A 17,812-nucleotide genomic window follows, 5' to 3' on the forward strand; every position below is an offset into this window, starting at 1 on the left:
CACCTCCCAGTCGCAAACCATTTCCACACCCCTCCCATTCTCTAAATGACATGTCCATCATGGGCCTCCTGCAGTGCCACAATGATGCCACCCGAAGGTTGCAGGAACAGCAACTCATATTCCGCCTGGGAACCCTGCAGCCTAATGGTATCAATGTGGACTTCACCAGTTTCAAAATCTCCCCTTCCCCTACTGCATCCCTAAACCAGCCCAGTTCGTCCCCTCCCCCCACTGCACCACACAACCAGCCCAGCTCTTCACCCCCACCCACTGCATCCCAAAACCAGTCCAACCTGTCTCTGCCTCCCTAACCGGTTCTTCCTCTCACCCATCCCTTCCTCCCACCCCAAGCCACACCCCCATCTACCTACTAACCTCATCCCACCTCCCTGACCTGTCCGTCTTCCCTGGACTGACCTATCCCCTCCCTACCTCCCCACCTATACTCTCTCCACCTATCTTCTTTACTCTCCATCTTCGGTCCGCCTCCCCCTCTCTCCCTATTTATTCCAGTTCCATCTCCCCATCCCCCTCTCTGATGAAGGGTCTAGGCCCGAAACGTCAGCTTTTGTGTTCCTGAGATGCTGCTTGGCCTGCTGTGTTCATCCAGCCTCACATTTTATTATCTTGGAATTCTCCAGCATCTGCAGTTCCCATTATCTCTGCCTTTAAACTACCTTTTGCCTTTCTTACTATTTCTCTCTTTATTTCCATCTTCCCCTTGTTTTATTATACTTTCTGTGCTCCATTGAATTAAATGTTCAGCCTTGTACACCCCAGCTCAGATTCTGCACAGCTTTTCAACAATTTTTTGTTCTGATTGGGTGAAGGGATGTTCTATTGCTGGTCCTGGTCTCACAGAGTCCAGATCCCTTGTAGACAACGCTGTGCCAAAGTGATTTTTTAATCACTGCAGGCTCCGGCACAAATTCCCATAAAAAAAGCCTTTGAGCAAGTTTGTTGACGAAACTATAAAATTATCTCCAGATTTATAATCCCCAGAGTTCAAATAAGGGTCATATAATATCTGAAACATTGCTTTCTTTTCTTCTTCATCTCTGGAAGAAATGCTGCCAACATCCAAGCACGACAATTTAAGAATTCGAATCTGAAGTCTGGAGTTAAAGAGCTGATTACTGAAGAAGGGTCTCGACTTGTATGCTGCTTGGCCTGCTGTGTTCATCCAGCTCCACACTTTGTTATCTCGGATTCTCCAACATCTGCAGTTCCCATTATCTCTCTCGACTTGAAACATCAACTTTCCCGCTCCTGTGATGCTGCTTGGCCCACTGTGTTCCTCCAGCTCCGCACTGTGTTATCTCTGACTCCAGCATTGGAAGTTCTTACTATCTCCAATGACTGCCATGATTTGGTTGGCAAATAGAATGTTGTAATTTCTTGCAAAAGGAATATAAAGCAGGGATGTTTTGCTACAGTTAGTTGGTGTCATTGAGGCCACATCTAAAGTATCGTGGACAGTTTCTGTCCCCTTATTTATGAAAGGCTGTAAATGCATTTGAAACAGTTCAAAGAAAGTTAATTTGACTGATACCTGATATCTGGGTGTTACCTTGTCAAGCACAGTTGGAAAGGGTTGGTCTGTATCCATCAGAATTGGAAGAATGAACGTTGATCTTATTGGAAGGATCTGAGAGCAGTTGAAAAGGTGAAAGATGGCTCCCCTTGTGGGAGAGGCTAAAAATAGGGGACACAGTTTATTAATAAGGGGCTTTTCTTTTAAAGTGGAGATGAGAAGGATTTTTTTCCCTCAGAGTTGAAAGCTTTTGCAATTCTCTACTACAGAGTACTGGGGTTTGGTCATTGATACCTTTAAGATAGAGGTAGATAGAATCGTGACTAATGAGGGCCTCAGTGGTTCTCATTGGGTAGGTCAGAATGTGGCATTGAGGCCATATTCAAATCAGCCATAACCTTTTGCTGAGCAGGTGACAGGGACTGAGTGGTCTGCTCCTGTTCCTGATCTGTACGCACATCTGTAGGCTCACAGCCCCCCAATCCACCATTGATGGAAAGGCAATGGAATCAACAATGCTCTTGACTGCAGATACATTTCCTCATGATAAACTGAATGCTAAACCTCATGCAGCTATTTTAAATAAACAAAATGCCCGTCAGCATCATAGTTGAATACGATGAACAGGCAGCAAATCAGACAGATCTCCTACAAGTCAGAGCTAGAATATCAGTAAATCAGAGCTTGCCACCCGTGGGCAGCAAAACATTGGATCCTTTCCAAATCCAGCTGTTTGAAAAAAGCCATTTTCTGTGAATTTACAGAATGCAAGCAGAATTAACTGTATCTCTAACCGATGCAAATAGCTGTACGGTCATTAGTTGGCACAATGGTGAAGCATAGGTATGTTGAATTTGAAATATGCCGAACACTTTATCCATGCATACAATACAATCATAACTTAAACTTACAGCCCAAACAAAATGGAATCAGTCTGAATGCTGGATTTGAAAAAAATAACACCACTTATCTTACCGACTGTTAAATTCCTGCCTTTCTGTCAATGAAGGACGATTTTTGATGTTTACAGATCCGAGGCTCCAGGTCATATCATTTTCAGTGTCTGTGTTCCCTAATATATCCAATTTAGTATCTAATGCATTTGTTAACGAATGCCTTCATTATTAAGATTATGACTACCTTATTAGCCCCTCCTTGGAGAATAAACTCATGTTTACTGTCTTCCTGTCTGGCTGAAATCAAAGTAATTCCATATTTTGAGTACCATCATAAGACAAGCATCTTTATTCAAACTTACTTACTAAAACTCTTTCAATGAGATCATGTTAGCCAACAACGGGCTGGAAGCCTTCCTAATTGATTATTCGATGTGTACATCTGAGGCCTGCATGCGTCTAAATGGCCTCAATGTATCCAACTCCCATAAGAGTTTTGCATGTCATGTTTTGAAGGGGCTCCCACAGAACATTTTGAAAGTGCATAAGACTCATAGCATATCCCAAAATGAAATCGATTAACAAGCGCTGAATGTGAGACACAATTAAAATAAAATGTGCCACACAAATTCCAAACAACGACTGTCACAAATATGAGAAAATTTCATTTCCCTTCCAAATCACACACCACCCTGACCTAAAGGATATCACCATTCCATTCGCAATTGCTGGGTCTGAGTCCTGGAGCTCCATTCCTAACAGCACTGTAGATGGATTTATACCATGTGGAGTACAACGGTTTAAGAAGGTGCTAACCACTTCCTCAACGATAATTAGGGAATGACAGCAAATGCTTGTTTTGCTAGCGAAGGCTCCATCTCTTGAGTGAACAAAATAAACCCTAATTTGATGGCACCATGTTATCTCTGTTTTGGCTTTCTCCCCAGAAGTGAAAATGCTGCCTGCATTCTATGATGGACATCAATGTTAGCCTTCAAAATTCTGGCCCCCAAGTCTCCAGCACTCCTGAGATCACAACTGACATGTCTAGAGCATAAATAGTACAGAAATACTGGTAATAATATAGCAAAGATTTTCTCACTGAAATAAGCAGCCATACCTGCTGTGGTTATACACCCCCTTGTAAATAAAAAAAAGTCCTTACGCACAGCAGAAAGGAATGGAGTTTCAGAGACCAGGGGGAGGTGGCTTTAATTTAATTGAACTTACATCAGAAACCTTGCTAACCTTCTTCATCTTTTCTGTATTCACAGTAGAGTCTGGGTCATAAATTACTACTGATCTATAAATCAGTGAAAGACTTGCAAGCTTACAGAAGCAAACTGAAATACAACTTGCATTTTCATTGTACCACATCACCTTGAGATATCTGAAATGATTTCACACAGAAATTGAATAATGGTTATTGAATTGGCAAATTTATCAGCCACACTATATCAACAATGTGATGTTTTCAGCAAGAAGCTGAATACTCAGATGTTCTTGTCTTGGTGGCACTGATTTAGTTTTTGCTCATGGGCATCATTGGCTCGGACAGCATTATTGCCCAAACCTAACTGCCCTGGACGTGGAAGTGTTGTTCCGCTTTCTTGAACTACGGCAAATCAAGAGGTAAGTCATCCGCAGTTAAGGGAATTCAAAGCTTTTACCCAGCCACAATGAAGGAACGATAAACTAGTTCCAAGTCGGAATGGAGTGCATCATGAAGGAGAAGTAGAAGTGGCTGCATTCACACGCATCTGCTGCCCTTGACCTTCTGGATGGTACAGGTTGCAGGTTTAAAATGTGCTGTCTGAGGAGTCTTGTTGAATTTCTGCAGTGCATTTTGTAGGTGGTACACACTGCTGCTATTGTGTGTTGACAATGAAGGCAGTGAATTTTGAAGATGGTGGAAGAGGTGTCTATCAAATAGATTGCTTTAGCCCGGACAGTGTCTAGCTTCTTGAGTGTTGTTAGAGCTACACTCATCCAGACAAGTGGGGATTATTCCATCACACTCCTGACTTGTGCCTTGTAGATAGTGGACAGGCTTTGTGGGGACAGGAAGTGAACTATTTGCTGTATGATTGATAGTCTCTGTTGTAATAGTATTTATAAAGTTAGTCCTGTTCAGTTCCTAGTCAATGGTAATTCCGAGAATGTTGATAGTGGGGAATTCAATGATTAAGGGAATAATAAAGAGGCTGAGAAAAGCATCTGCTTTGCAAACTATGCTACGGATTTTGAATATTTATTTAAATTAGCAAAGAAAGCGGGAGACTGTATGGCACCTTAACTGTTAAGACCAACATATCAGAACAGGTCTTGAAGGTTGGTCTTTATAGTGCATTTTTGAGATAAGTTAGCTAAGTATAATTAAACCAAAATAGGATGCTAGTGATTTTCACTATTATGAGTTGGGATTCAGCATGGGAAAAGGCTATGTTTTATATTTATTGAACAGCCAAAAACAAAAGACAAATAATTTGAATTATCATCAACTTTTTGTAGCACATCTGATGAATTGACAGGATTATGCAGGATTTATTTTTTACATGTGTTATGAAGATTAAAACTATACATTTGCCAAAGGGTGTCTCCATCTAGATGATTGATAGACCAACATAAACCGAGCTATTACTAACAGGAAATTTTGGATCTCAAAATGGCTATGACACTATATCTATACACGGTTTACTTCCATCTAGCTCTTGGACACTAATCCATTTGAAGCATTAATAACAGTGTGCATCGAGGTACAGAATTATCCACCCTCTGAGCTAATGGTGGTGGTGAGCAAGTTTGAGCAAATTTAAGTAAGCAAAGAACACAAAATGTCAAATCCAGCCCAGAGTGAAAATCTGCTCACCCTCCTGCTTTAAGGAGTCTGAGTGAAATGAACTCAGTTGCAACCTTGCTTAAAGTGAACATTGAACAACAGTATGAGATTTCCAGTTACTGGTAATTTCACTCCATGTTGCTGAAGTGTGTTGTTGCCCCTTTGAATATCGTTTGCACGCAGCTTTGTTTGTGCATGCTGGGATGGTTACTGTTCAAGTTCTGTGTGTGTGGCCTTTCGGTGTACTTTTGTTTGCAGTTCTCTATTTGTTTTGCACTCTACCATGACATCCAGGAATGGGAGTGGTTTGTTCTTCTCCTCCTCTCATGTAAATTTTATTCCAGTGAAGGTGTTGTTTATGAGTTTGTGTGTCTCTTCTACTTTGGTCGGTTTGATGATGACAAAGGTATCATCTACGTGGTGTATCCATAGTTTAGGTTGGATTTGAGGAAGGGCAGTCCCATCCAGTCTTTGTATCACTGCTTCTGCTATGAGTCCAGAGGTAGGCGATCCCATGGGTGCCCCGTTGATTTGCTTGTATGTTTGGCCGTTGAAGGTGAAGTGGGTGATCAGGCATATGTCCAGTAGTTTAAGCGTGTTGTCCTTGGAGATGGTTTCACTGGGGTTGTGTTCTTGTTCAAGTAGTGTTGTCATTGTTTCCCTCGCCAATGGTACGTCTATTGATGTGAACAGGACGGTGACATCAAACGATATCGTGCAAACACTGTTTAAAAGGACAACACACTGTAGCAACATGGAACTATGCCAAGAGGAGGAGGAATACCTCTTCCAAGTGTTCAAGGATAATGGATGTCCAAAGAACTGGGTCAGAGATGCCTACAGGAACAGCATCAGCAAGACTCTACACGCCCTGACACACTCATCACACTACCTTACATCAGGAACACGTCAGAAATCACCATAAGACTTCTACGACCGCTGGGCATCGGAGTGGCACACAAACCTACATCAGCTGAACTAAAGACCCATTCCCTGCCATGGACAGGACCAATGTCATTTACAAGGTCCCCTGCAGAGACTGTGAGAAACACTCCATCAGACAAACAGGAAGGAAACTAACAACAAGAGTACATGAACGCCAACTGACTATAAAAAAAAATGACCAATACTCACTCATCTCAATCTACATGGACAAGGAGAATCATGACTTCGATTGGGACAACACCAAGATCCTGCAACAGGCTAGGCAGAGACAAGCATGAGAATTCCTGCACGCATGACACTGCATGAAGCAGGCTATTAATAAACACATTGAACTTGACCCCATATACATTCCACTATGAAGGAAAACCGGAAGCGAGGCAATCCATCGCAACGGACCCCAGAGTTTAAAAACCAGGTGGGAAAACACACTGATGCTTCATCAGAGGCTGCACTGAGGATGTTACCCAGCTGGGTAACAAAACATCTGCGGAACAACAAACCAGCTCGGCGAGCCAACCGACCTCAACACCCACAACCCGAGCAACAAATCTACTTCAAAACCTGCATATGGAGTAAATTTTCACTGCCCTTTTAGGCAATCCATTCCAGATCACAATAACTTGATATTGTTATCTTATTCAAAGAAGAGGGGTGATTTTAATCCATCCCATTGGCTGCAATACAAGTGAGCATTGATTGGATATTAACGATATTTAGTTTTAGCAGGTGGTGGATATTAACTGGGGGTATTGGTTTAGGAGGTGTGTGCTTGTAACGTGTAATACTACAATTAAATGTTTATGTTAAGATGTCTAAAGATCAGTCAATTTCTGCCCTTCAACTGATTTTCTGGAATACAACAATGAATATGGGCTAGATGTGCATTTTATTGTCACAACTTGTTCACTGATTGAAAATTTCTCCACTGTCCATCAGGTTGGTCTGATTTCACTCCATAAATTTGCATTAAGTCAATAAAAAAAAGAAACAAAGATATACTATAAAGTCTTCACAACTAGAACTGGGCTGGATTCTTATTGTAAAGAGGGAGCACTGAGACAAAACATCAGGAAACTTACCAGTACTTTGATGGAGAATTTTTTCTATATCAAGCTGCTATCACATAACCAGGTCCTGGGATATTCATAATATATTGAGCTTCCAGGCATGATATTCCTATTAAAAGCTAGAAAATAAAATTGCTCAATTTAGCGTATCATTATAAGTGATTAAGAGCCTAGAAAATTTTATTTGAATATTAACATGGAAACACATTGTAGGGTCAAAACATCAGCCTTCCTGCTCCTAAGATGTTGCTTGGCCTACTGTGTTCATCCAGTTCTACACCTTGTTATCTCACTTTCTCCATAGCACCATTTTATCAGTTTCACCAAGATCGTAGATGCAGAAATATTATTTGACCGTATTCAGTACTGGCATCATACATCTTTTTAGGCTTACATATTTTTCAATAGTTTCTCCTCCATATGTTTGATCCACGTGAATTACCACAAGTACATTTGAAAAGCAACAAAATATGGGATATGGAAAACTGGCCATTAAATGTTCTCTAACAGAATAAAATTCAGTTTTTTTTTGAACTGCAGAATTTGCTTCAGGTTTATAAGCTTCTGATGAAGGGTCTAGACCTGAAACATCTGCTTTTCTGCTCCTAAGATGCTGCTTGGCCTGCTGTGTTCATCCAGCTCTATACTTGTTACCTCGGATTCTCCAGCATCTGCAGTTCCTGTTATCGCGAATCTACCCTGTTCTGTTGGTACCAATGCGATCCTCACTGGCTATTTAGTCAACCTAATGACACAAAGGTGCCTGAGTTGTTGTGGTAATATCTACTTTACGTTCATGTTGTGCACTGGAGTTATGGATAGTGATGGTAGGAGCTATGGATAGGAATGGTAGGGGCTCTGATTTCTTATCCACTACATAGCTAACCAGAAATCTCTCTGCTCTTACTACTCGATATGTTAGGAACATTTACAATTGATACTCAAATTGTTTGGTCATGTTACCAACACATCAGGTCCCGGAATAGAACATAAACCTACAGCTTCTGCTTCAGAGTCAGGAACATTCCCCACTGAGCTACAAGGCGTCCAGGCAGACATTTACTGACCATTTATTCAGTGGAAAAGCTAGGAAATCATGGGAAGCACAAACTCTACTTCTTGACTGGGGTCTGTACCAGGACCTAATCTGCAATTAACCAGTTTTGGGTTTGTTTTCAGCACTTTCGTTTTTTACATTAGCATTAAATTCACAAAGGACAGACCTGCAGCTAGAACCCACTGTGGTCTTGAGTCAGCTGGGGCCCTGAAGCCACATTCAGGCTGCATTAACATTTCAACTGCAGTGCTGATGTGAAGCAAAATTGCAGAATAATAACACTCAAAGGGGCAGAGATTCTCTGGAGTTATTCATTGAATGTGCCAACCATCAATAGCATGTTGGGAACAGGCAAACACGACTAAGAACTGCCCAAAAAAGCTGATGCCATACGTTTTGCATTTTGAGATGGTAAAAAAATACTAAGTAAGCTGATAGCTCATTCAAGGAAACCCTTCAGATGAACAGAATATCTTTTCTTCGGTAAGTCTGAAAAACCAGAAACATTTCCCACCCTCCTGTTACACATTTTTTCTCTCTTAGGACCCAGTAGAACAACAAGTATGATATTATAACTTTGGAGTTTTACCTTCACTATGTTCCCAGATACGGCCACATTTGTCACCTTTGTATGTAATCTTCAACATCTTACACCTATAATTGTTCAGGCTAAATGAGCCACAATCACAATTCATGCAGACATATCAGAGATTTTTGGTCCAGTTACTCTGCACACTGATGATCAACAGGGCTTTAATCTCACAGCCTTTATGCTAATGAGACTGGCACCTAATGGCCATCAAGTTAATGGTCCCAAAATCCCTCAACCCACTACCACTACCACAATCTTCCATTATTTGCAGCCCACGGTTTATATCCTTTTGATCTGAAGGGAAACATTCAATCAGTATTGTGAGTTAAAAGAAAATAGGTTTTATAAATGTCACACTCTGTACTATTGTTGTCTCAAACTTCTGAGATTAGTGATTGTTCCCACTGGACCCACAAGAAAAGCAAAGCAGGTTTTAAGAGTATTTGCTGAATTTCCTGGACCAGTATTCAATACCTAAAAATAATTTGTAGCAAAAATAGTCCAAGAACACTGTTGACGTGCACAACTTACATAAATTATATTTTGCATCATGCGCCCTCGCATTGATTAAATGTCCCAGGGTGATTACAGTCTGAAGCGCTTCTTGCAAATAATGCCTGTGGCATTCGACTTGGATTTATTATGAGAATTCTGACAGCAATGTTCCTTTTTGCCAAGGTTCAAATGTCATTACCATCAGTAACTACACGGTAAGAAGAGAACAGGCCATAGGGTGATTTTAATTCCCTGGTGGAAGTAAACAGCAATCCCAGTTGGAATATGGGGCAGATGTTAGATTTTAGCAGCGATTAGACACTTTACAACCTTCCGGACTCAACTGAGGGCTCAACAATTTCATGTTAAAACTACTGCTTGACCTTTTTTTTGAGAGCAATTGTTTGTATTTATTTCTCAGTTCTTTAAATCACTAAGTTCATGAACCCTCACTTTTTTTCTTCTTCCTTCCTGAACTCATTACTTGCGTAAAGCATTTTTAAAAAAGAATTTCACTCTTGTGCTGTGTCTAGGTAGCATTTATTGCCCACCCCTAATTGCCAACAGGGCAGTTAACAATCAACTGCATTGCTGGGTCACAAACTGTAATAGGCTAAAAGACATTAGCGAACCTGTTGAATTTTTACAACTTTCAACAATGGGTAAATGGACACCAATAGGCCAGTTTATTATTTCAGGCTGCATATTGCATTCATATTTCACTATTTACCTGGTGTGAATTGAAACCCATGTCCTCACAACATTAGAGATCACAAGGTGTAGAGCTGGATGAACAGAGCAGGGCAAGCAGCTTCAGAGGAGCAGGAAGGCTGACATTTTGAGCCTAGACCTTCTTCAGAAATGGGGGAGGTGAAGGGGAATCAAATAAATAGGGAGAGAGGGGGAGGCGGCTATAAGATGGATAGAGGAGAAGATAGGTCGAGAGGAGACAGACAGGTCAAAGAGATGGGGATAGAGCCAGTAAAGGTGAGTGTAGATGGGGAGTTAGGGAGGGGATAAGTCAGTCCAGGGAGGACGGACAGGTCAAGGGGGCGGGATGAGGTTAGTAGGTAGGAAATGGGTGTGGGGCTTGAGGTGGGAGGTGGGGATAGGAGGGAGGAAGGACAGGTTAGGGACGTGGGGACGAGCTGGGCTGGTTTTGGGATGCGGTAGGGGGAGGGGAGATTTTGAAGCTTGTGAAGTCTATGTTGATACCATTGGGCTGCAAGGTTCCCAAGAGAAATATGAGGTCCTGTTCCTGCAACCTTCGGGTGGCACCGTTGTGACACTGCAGGAGATCCAGGATGGACATGTTGTCTGAGGAATGGGAGGGCAAGTTGAAATGGTTCGCAACTGGGAGGTGCAGTTGTTTAGTGCAAACTGAGTGTAAGTGTTCCGCAAAGTGGTCCCAAAGCCTCCACTTGGTTTCCCCGATGGAGAGGAGGCCACAACAGGAACAGCAGATGCAGTGTACCACATTAGCAGATGTGCAGGTGAACACCTGTTTGATGTGGAAAGACTTCCTGGGGCCTGGGATGGGGGTGAAGCGGGGAGGTTTGGCAGTTACAGAGCTCGGGGAGGACTTGGCTGCCCTCAGGATGGTGCACATGTGAGGCAGTAGTCCAGTGAAAATCCAACAACACGATCCAGGACAGCGATAAAGGGGGGAGCCCTCTAACAGGTTAGTGAGCACAGTTGGGGTACTGAGCAGAGGATAAGGGTCCACAAGGGAATGGTGCTGCTCTTCAGCTGTCAGGGTGCACCAGATGGCCACTGACTCTGAGAGTTTGGGTTACTGGAGGAAATCTGAATTATTTGTATGCAAACATAGTGTTACATTGGCTGAAGCAGAGCAGTTAGCTAGGTTTGCTGAATTTCACACATATAGCAGGTCGATTGGATAGATAGAATAGATATAGATAGAGTGGATAACTAGAGACTTTTTCACAGGGCGGAAATGACTATTACGAGGGGGCATAATTTTAAACCGATTAGAGGAAGGTATAGCGGAGATGTCGGAGGTAGGTTCTTCACACAGAGAGTGGTGGGAGTGTGCAATGCACTACCAGCAGTGATAGTGGAGTCAAATACTTTCGAGACTTTTAAGCAACTCTTGGATAGGCACATGGAGGATAGTATAATGCAGGGTATGCAGGATAGTTTGATCTTAGTTGGATAATAGGTCGGCACAATATCGTGGGCCAAATGACCTGTACTGTGCTATTCCGTTCTATGTTCTATGTTATTCTAAAACAGAAGATTCATCTGAAGACATAGGGAGGCTCACTGATCCTGATCGCCGACTCTGACCTGATCCAGTTCATCAATTAGAGGGCTGTCAATGTACCAGCAAAAAGACAGTCTATGTTGTTTCTACATGCCCTCATTGAGGTGATAATAAAACTGTAGTGAGATGGGGTTCAGCCAGCTACTAACACTGAGAACCATTCACACCGCAAGAGGGCCTACTGGCTTTGCTGCAACAGTAAGAGACTTCTACCTGTGGCACAAATATCTAAAAGCAGACCACTCTAGAATGAAGGCGTCCAAGAGGTAGATGGCACTAAAGAACAGGGGAAGAGGATTACTGGTACGTAAATATCATGGTCAGTGGCAGAAACAGCAATTTTAATTTGGACACACGAGTAGGAGTGTCTGCTCTTTCAGAAGTTACACCAGGCTTAAAACGTGAATTTCTCTAATCCTCATCAACTGAAGGGTGCAGCTAGTATTCCACTCAGTGGGCAAGGGCAGATGCATGCCATATATCAATATAATCAAATGGAGATCTATGAGTCCTTATGTATAATTCCTACTCAATACTATTCTTCATTAAAAACAGAACAGGGAAATGTGTGTAGCTTTGAATCTTTTTCATTTCCCAGCTGAGGAAGAAATTCAAGTTGATTCAATATTGTACGAAAAACACTGCTGGAGTGGATATGCATTCAGTGAAGAAACTCCATCTGAAGAAATGAGAAGGATATAAAAGATTTTTCATTTCTCTTTGGGGGAGGCAAGATGAAGTGAGAAAGAGGTGCATCGAAGATTAAAGCGACCAGCCGCCTAACGACATTCTAGACTTGGAATGAGAGAGGATAAAGGAGAATGATAATCGAAATATTACTGATATTAACAACTTATCGCAGCAAGTGCTCCTTAGCTTCATTTTACTCTTTGACGGTAGAACAGATGAGTTCAGCCCTGATGCCTTTGCTGAGAAAGATGAATGTCAGTCAGTTCATTCTGCAGATTACAACAATGACAACTGGCAATCACCACTCGATGCAACAAAGCCATCATATGAAGAATTACTGAAAGTTTTCCCATGATGGCTGTTGTATACAAATGCCTGATGTTGTTGAATAGGTATTCAAGTCATGAGATCAGACAAGTACCAAGGTGCTTATTACACAGTGCAGTAGGCTTATAAGAAGTAATTGCTCTGAGTCTGAAGCTTATCTTCATTACAGATGGTGGTGACACATGACTTGACGAAGTTTCAGGCATGTTGAGGAGCAGAGTCATACTTAAGAGAGAATATGAAAAGAATCACTGCCTAGAGGAAAAGAAATTGCTATAGTATTAGCAGGAAAATCAGTATTCTCATATGTAATTCCCCTTTTCACATCACATCGAAACTTTCAACCCACATATCTCCTGGCACACAAACTGCAGGTAGTGTATGCACATATTTAGCACATGCACATTAGGCAGCGCTGTGGCTCACTGGTCAGCACTGTAGCCTCACAGCACCAGGGACCCGACTTTGATTCTAGCCTTGGGAAAACGTCCGTGCGGAGTTTGCACATTCTCCTCGTGTCTGTGCAGGCTTCCTCGGGGTGCTCCGGTTTCTTCCCACATTCCGAAGTTTAGGTGCAGGTTGGGTTCAGTGGCCATGCTAAACTACCCATAGTGTCCAGGGATGTGTAGGTTAGGTAGATTATCCATGGGAAGTGCAGGGTTATTGGGATAGAGTCGAGAGTTGGGTCTGGGTGGGATGCTCTTCAGAGGGTCAGTGCAGACTCAATGGGCTGAATGGCCTGTTTCCACACTGTAGGGATTTTATGATGTATCTTCAGTTCTTAGCATCCTGTCTCTGTGACCTGTGATCCCACCAGACAGCTTAAGGACCTTTGATGGGCTGAACCATTTTTTTCACTGACTGTTTGCCACATTTAATTAATTAGGGAACCCATCTCCTTGCTAATTAAGAGGCAGCCCATGTCACAGCTCGAAATGAGCGATTGTTGCCAGGGGTGATTTCCAGCTCTGGAACTTTGTGTTTCCTGATCCTGCAAGATTTTAGCCCTTGGTGCCAGAAATGAGAAAACTGTGCACTGATTCTCTTTCCAGCTGGTCTCTCCTTACTCATCCTCATTTACTGCCTGCTGAAGTGGTCCTTTCTGTTCTCACTCCAGAAGCAGTGACTGAAACAGACTGTAGTTTACAACTGTGAGACATCTTGCATAGAGAAAATGTCTCAGGTTCTCAAACTGCCAAACAAGATGGAAATACAATCTTTTGTTTCATTTTGATGTTTCTATTAAGTAGACAGTTGACTCATTCAAGACTTTGAGAACCAAGTCTATTTTCTCTCCTCAAATAAATAGAGTTGAAGGTTTTACCTTTCATGAGACTACTTGGCCCAGGGAAAATGCCTAGGTGCCAAATAATTTGCTGTAGATAATTCAGTACTGCATTAAAACAGGAAGGAAACTTACGAAGAGTATAATTTCTGTCTATGTTTAATATCGCAGAGGGAAAATAAGACAGCAATACCTGGAAATGAATACACTGGTCACACTGGTCGCCCCTTATGAGGTGTATAATATGTTTTGAGGAAGGGTCACCGGACCCGAAACGTTAACTCTGTTTTCTCCTTCACAGATGCTACCAGATCTGTTGAGCTTCTCCAGCAACTTTATTTTTGTTTCTGTGCAATATGAGTTGGACAACCATGTGTCATTTGACAGTTTTACCCATCTTCCCTGTTGGGTTCTTTCCTTCTTCTTGCCCTCTTGTGATATTCTGTGTCACACACTACTTTCTGTCCAGGAGATCATGAGGGAGAGTTTTGCAGGGCTGCCACTTATGGAAAGAGACTCTCGTAAGAAAGGGTGGCTTAGATTATATCTTTAACTCCTTATTTTTGTATGGTTCAATTTTAGCTAGTTATGATTCAGGTATTATTTTGGTGAAACACTTGAGGCCACTTATTTTGTGCTACAGCAAACTGGCAAGCAACCCTGCAGGGTGGAAGCTTCCCAGTATCAGACCAAATCTGAAGGCAGGAGCGAATACAGGGAGAAACACATAGCCTATTAGGACCTGCCTATCAGGCACTTCATTTATTTAATCATACAGTCCCTACAGTAGGGAAAGAGGTCCTTCAACCCACCGAGGTCCTTAAAACAGCATCCCACCCGGATTCAGTCCCCTGCCTTATCCCTGTCACCCCGTGTTTACCATGGTTAATCCATCTAGCCTGCACATCCCTGGACATTACCAGGCAATTTAGCACAGCCAAATCAGCCTAACCTGAAAGAAACTGCAGCACTCCGAGGAAGCCTATGCAGGCATATAATTACAGAATCTCTACAGTGCGGGAGCAGGCCAGTCAACTCTTTGAGTCTACACTGACCCTCCAAAGAACATCCCACTCAGTTCCACCTCACTACCCTATCCCTGTAACCCTGCATTTCCCATGGCTAATCAAACTAGCCTGTGCATCCTTGAACACTGTGGGCAGCTTAGCATGGCCAATCCACCTAATCTTTGGATTGTGAGAGGAAACTCGAGCACCCAGAGGAACCCCATGCAGACATGAGGAAGAATGTGCAAACTCCATGCAGGCAGTAACCCAAAGCTAAAATTGAATCCAGGCCCCTGGTGCCCTGAGGCAGCAGTGTTAACCACTCAACCACCATGAGGCCCATGGACTTTCTACTGGAATTAGGACCCCAACTGAGGAAGTACTGCCTGCCAAAAGCTGTTGGCCAATCAGAAGCTGGCAACACAAACACTTGACAGTGCCACAAAGAAGGAAATGGCTGGTGCCAGGGATACAGTATCCATTAATGTCTAGGATGGAGAGGTAACCATGACTTAGGTGGAAATTGCTGGGCAGGGGTAGGTGAGGGGTAGGAGGGTGATGTGGGGGGGGGGGCTGCGGAACGCAATCTCACTAGGTGGGATTCAGGAGAGACGGGACCTTAAGTAAGGGTGAAAAAATGTGGAGGGGGTGTGGCTGCCAGCTGCCACATCTCAACTCCATGCCCAATCCCTCCACTGTACACAGGCAGGTGCATTTTGAGGGCAACACCCCACAATCCCGCCAATCCTCCAACTGACAGTTAAACCAGCCAGGTTTACCAGTTGGATAGGCTGACTCTGTCTCGCCTATGACTGAAAGAATTCTAGCCCAAATGAGATTAGACTCCTCCAGTGGCAATTTGTTGACCCAATTAGCAACAGAGTGTGAAGATTTTAGTAAGGCCCTCCTGCTCAAAACCTAGTTTGTGTGGAGGCAGGAAGCTGCTGGCATTCTGGGGCATCACCCATTTACCTGCTTAAATTTCCTTCCCATCAGTTGGCTCACTACCTCCTGGGCTAGAAGATTCCAACTGCAGTGAACAACAGGCCTTACAATTGGCCTTCTGGGCAAACATTGGCGTGCTATAAATACGCTTCAAGTCTCTCCACAATAATTATTTCAAAATCTAGCACTGAATATTTACAAAAACGATCCACTTACAGGGAAGGTGGTGGCACGGTGGCTTTGGCACCTGTCAAGTAATCCAGAGGCCCAGGTCAAGATACTGGGTGAGAGGGGTCAAACTCCACCATAAAAACTAACAGAAACTTAATTCCACCCATACATAAGTAATTTAAAACCAGTTCCAGTAATATTACCCAAGAAGCTGTCCCTCCCTCCACCTTCCCCTCAACCTTGCCACCGCTCCCCCCTCCCCACACCCACCTCCCCCCCTCCCCCCACCTCCCAACTATCAAGTTGTTGTAAGAACTCATTTGGTTCACTCATGTCCTTCAATGATGATTTGCCATGATTTTCCCCCGTCTGGCCTATATATAACATCAGACCACAGCAAAATGTTGACTCTTAATTGTATCATAATTCCTCCAGAAAAATCTGAATTCGTCATAGACTTGAAGGTTTCTGACTTATCCTGGATAATTACCCAGGGAAGTTAGAGAGATTAAAACCGACTCTATCTCCTGAGTAACCGTGAAATCTACACCAATCCCCAATTCCCCCTTCCCCCAACGAAACCCTTCCAATAGCCCTCTTCCAATTCAAACTAAGCTGACAGCTACCTCCATCCAAAGCCTCGCAGATCTGAGCCACCAAAACCCAACACCTTCACCTTCCAGTTTGACATCCCTGACCTGACCCAGCATCCCTCCTGACTCAATGTTTTTTCAAATCACACCGTGACATGACCCCACCCCGATACACCTGCGTCCTCACTCGATCCTCCCAAACCCCATCCTTGCCTCTCACCCACTTAGCTGCTGCATTATCCCTCACCCTCCTCATTTAACTTACACGCACACTTTCTCTCCGTAGCTTATCAAAATGCCTTTGGGTCCTTTAACCCTTGGAATACAGCCATTATTGCTGTCACAGAAGTGGTGCTGTTTGGTCTCTGTTGCGCGGTGCCAGCAGATTCCCAGACAAGGTCCCCATTTTTCAAAAAGCCAAATCCGACATTCAGGCCAGAAATGTGGTGTTTCAGGGCAGGGGAAGTCCTTGGGTGATTTCACTTTGCACAGATCATCAACTCTCAGTGATTAATTGGTTTGTTGAAGAAATTCGAGAAGGGGCAATGTTCAAGCCCACAGCTGAGCAGTCAGGTCTGAGAGGTGCGAGAAAATTTTAAGGTCAGTTGTTTAAGACTGAAATGAGCTGGTGCGAGACCCTAGGTCAAGTGCTAGGCTGTAGTTACCTTGAAGTGTTTGCCTCTCAAATAAGAACAACATTGGTTTATTGTTTCCACGTAGTGAAAGCTATCATGTTCTGAGGAAGGGTCGAGGCACGAAACATCAGCTTTCATTCTCCTCTGATGCTGCTTGGCCTGCTGTGTTCATCCAGCTCTACACCTTGTTATCTTGGGAGATAGCAAAGGCCACTTATAAAACATATACCTCCAGGCGACATAATGAGGCTGCTTATCGTTCTACTGTTCAATTTAACCTTTCCATTAACGTGTGTGTGTGTGTGTGTGTGTGTGTGTGTGTGTGTGTGTGTGTGTGTGTGTTTGTGTGTGTGTGTGTGTGTGTGTGTGGTGCCACTCCTGAACAATAACTTTGTAGGGATAATTAGCGCATTTAATTCATTTGGCATTCAAATCTTTGCATCATTG

General features: G+C 43.1%; 1 protein-coding gene across 4 annotated transcripts in view; it reads right to left on the reverse strand.

Annotated features, from left to right (window-relative positions):
• LOC125454579 (muscarinic acetylcholine receptor M3-like) overlaps nucleotides 1-17,812 on the reverse strand; it is a 232,258-nt gene that overhangs the window by 95,986 nt on the left and 118,460 nt on the right. For 2 of the 4 annotated variants that reach the window (XM_048535495.2, XM_048535492.2), the window contains exon 3: nucleotides 7,294-7,400. The exons of the other annotated variants lie outside the window; for them this stretch is intronic. The gene's annotated coding sequence lies outside the window, so the exon portion shown is untranslated. The remainder of the gene's footprint in view (nucleotides 1-7,293; nucleotides 7,401-17,812) is intronic. 4 annotated transcript variants of the gene reach the window in all.

The sequence above is a fragment of the Stegostoma tigrinum genome, chromosome 9 (assembly GCF_030684315.1).
Source record: "Stegostoma tigrinum isolate sSteTig4 chromosome 9, sSteTig4.hap1, whole genome shotgun sequence".
Taxonomy (NCBI): domain Eukaryota; kingdom Metazoa; phylum Chordata; class Chondrichthyes; order Orectolobiformes; family Stegostomatidae; genus Stegostoma; species Stegostoma tigrinum.